The sequence below is a fragment of the Strix uralensis genome, chromosome 40 (genome assembly GCF_047716275.1).
Source record: "Strix uralensis isolate ZFMK-TIS-50842 chromosome 40, bStrUra1, whole genome shotgun sequence".
NCBI lineage: Eukaryota > Metazoa > Chordata > Aves > Strigiformes > Strigidae > Strix > Strix uralensis.
The window spans coordinates 905,001-907,500 of NC_134011.1; the positions used below are offsets into that span (position 1 = coordinate 905,001).

The window sequence follows — 2,500 nt, forward strand, 5'->3', positions numbered from 1 at the left end:
GCGTTCTTCATCGACGCACGAGCCGAGTGATCCACCGCTAAGAGTTGTCTGCCTTTCGGCACCGCCCCGCGCGCGCGGAGGGGCCGGGACCGCTCCCGCAAAAGCGGCCCCTTCTCTCGGAGGACGGCCCGCCGCCCGCCCGCCCGCCCCCCTCCGCACGCGCGGAGGGGGCACGCGACGACGGCGAGCGACGGTCGCGCCTCGCCTCGGATGACCGTACCAGCACACACGGAGAGAAGGAAGGAGGGATGGAGGGGGCAAAAGGGAAGGAACGGTTACACTCCGAACGGCAAGGGCCGGGGAGCCCGCGCTCCCGACCGACCTGGGGAAAAACAAGCACCTTGCTCGCTTCGGAGGCGGCCCAGGCGCCCGGGCTCGGCCCGGCCTCCGCACGGAGGGCCGCGGCGCGCCCGACCGCGCCCAGCCTGCCCGCCTCTCGCTCGGGGGGGGGTGGGGGCCAAACACGCATGCTTGCCCGCCGCCCGGGCAGCAGCGGGGCGTGCCCCCGCTGGCTCCGCGCGCGCCTCCGCGCCGCCGAGCACCGCGCTGCGACAGCCGGCTCTCCCCCGCGCCCCAACCCCGGCTCGCCCCGCCGGGAACTCCCCGCGCGGCGCCGCCGCCGCACCACACCGGACCGGACGGGCCGGCCACCGCCGGAACCCGAGACGGCGACTCGCCGCCGCCGCCGCCCGGCGCTCCGCCGGACCGCCGCCCGGCCACCGCACCGCAACGGCTGCCCTCCCCGAAACCGCCGCCGTCGCTTCTCGTCTCGGCCCCTTCCGCAGGCACGCGCCAGGCGAAAGGCGGACGCCGCTGAGCCGGGGGCGACGCCCCCTCTCCCCGCTTCCGCGCGGAGAACGGGACGGGGAACGCCCCTCGGCCGCCCACCCGGCCTCACCTGACCGACACCGGGAAAGGCGACTGCGAAGCGACGGGCACGGCCCGGGACAGGGACGGCCGCGCGGCCGGCACCGGGCAGCCGCCGGCCGACACGCCGAGCAGCGGCGGCGCCGCCGCCGTTCGGGCCCGGGGCTGCGCCGCCCCTTCCCCCGGCGGCTAGCGGCTGGACGCCGGCGGAGCCCCCCCTTGGCCGGGGCGTGGGGGGGGGGGTGCGCGGGCAAGGCGCGGAGCCACAGCGCGCCGCTGCGCGCCGCCGGAGACGCGGCGGCCCAGCGAGGCCGCCCCGCCCGGCGAGACCCCACCGCGGGGAATCGCCATCGCCCCGGCAAGAGAGCCCACACTCCCCTCGCCGGGGTTCCCCCGTTTCGAGGCAAGACAGGCCCGGCCGCGGCCGGACCAGCGCCGCGGCCTCTCCGTCGAGACCGGACCGCGGAGAAGGGGGGGCAGGGGGGACACCCCTCCCCGGCGCGGCTGCCCGAGGGACAACCCCCAGCACGGGCGGCGGCCGCCGTGGCCAGGGCCTGCGCGGGAGCAACTCCCGCCCCTGGAGGCTCAACCGCCGCACGGCCGGGGGCCCGGCCCCGCGGGTGTCGCACCGCGCCGCCCGAGTCTTTAAACCTCCGCCCGGCTCCGCGGCCTTCGACCCCCGGGCTCAGCCGAGGGAGGGCCGCGGAGGCGCGGACGCTAGGTACCTGGCCCTGGGGTGAGGGAAACGACCTGAAGGGCCCCGCGGGGGTGCCTCCCCCGCTGCCGCCCTCGGGGGAGCGTCCGCCCGCGGGGGCGCGCCCGACATCCGCCGCCACCACCACGTCCTCCTGGCCCGGGGCCCGGGGTTTCCCTCAGTAGCCCGGCGCTGCGCCCGGGAGGAGAGCCGTGGCTCGGGCCGCCCGCTGGCGCGCGGGAACACGGCCCGGCGCGGCGCCTCGCCCGCCCAAGGCGGGCGCCACGCGCCAGCCCGGAACGCCCGGCGGCCTCGGCCCTGCGCGGCCGGCCGGCCCCGGCGGGCTTGCTCCGCAGCAGCCCGCCGCGGTGGTGCGGGAAGGGCCGGGGGAGCCGCCTCCCCCGACCCCGCGAGGCGCTCTCTCGCCGCCCGCCCCTCTCGCCGGGCTCGCGCCGGCCGCGCCCAGCCCGTCGCCACCGCTGCTCTCGCCGATCCCCTCCCGCCGACGCGCCCGAGCAGGCTTCCTCCGCTCGGCCGGCGGGGGGGTCGCGCCTCACGCACCCCGCGCCGGCGACCATCCCCCTTTCCCCCTACACACCGCCGCTCGCGCTCGGACCGACGGCGCCCCGGCACTCCGGGAGGGCCCTCAGCCTCCACCCCCCCCCGCCTCCCCGGTGGTGGCAGCGGACTGCCGTCGGGTGAGGCTGCGGGGAGAGGGGTTCGGGTCCCCGGAGCCGGACGCCCGCCGGCGGCGGAGCCCAGCCGAGGCGAGAAGCAGGGTGTGGCGCGGCGGGGGGGGCGCGCGGCGGCCCCGACACCGACCGGGCGAAGAGCAGCGCGCGCGCGCGCGCGTCGGGAGACGGAACGACGGAGGCGACGGCGGCGGCCGAGGCGGGCCGGCAGCCGGCGAGACAGAACGAGCGAGGGAGCGCCTCCGGG

At 80.2% G+C, this 2,500-nt stretch overlaps 1 non-coding gene across 1 annotated transcript in view; it reads right to left on the bottom strand.

Annotated features, from left to right (window-relative positions):
- Positions 1 to 46, bottom strand: part of LOC141937348 (5.8S ribosomal RNA) — a 153-nt gene extending 107 nt beyond the window's left edge. The window contains exon 1 of the ribosomal RNA XR_012626916.1: positions 1 to 46. This exon is cut by the window's left edge and continues 107 nt beyond it. This is a non-coding gene — a ribosomal RNA (5.8S ribosomal RNA).
- Positions 47 to 2,500: the final 2,454 nt, after the last annotated feature.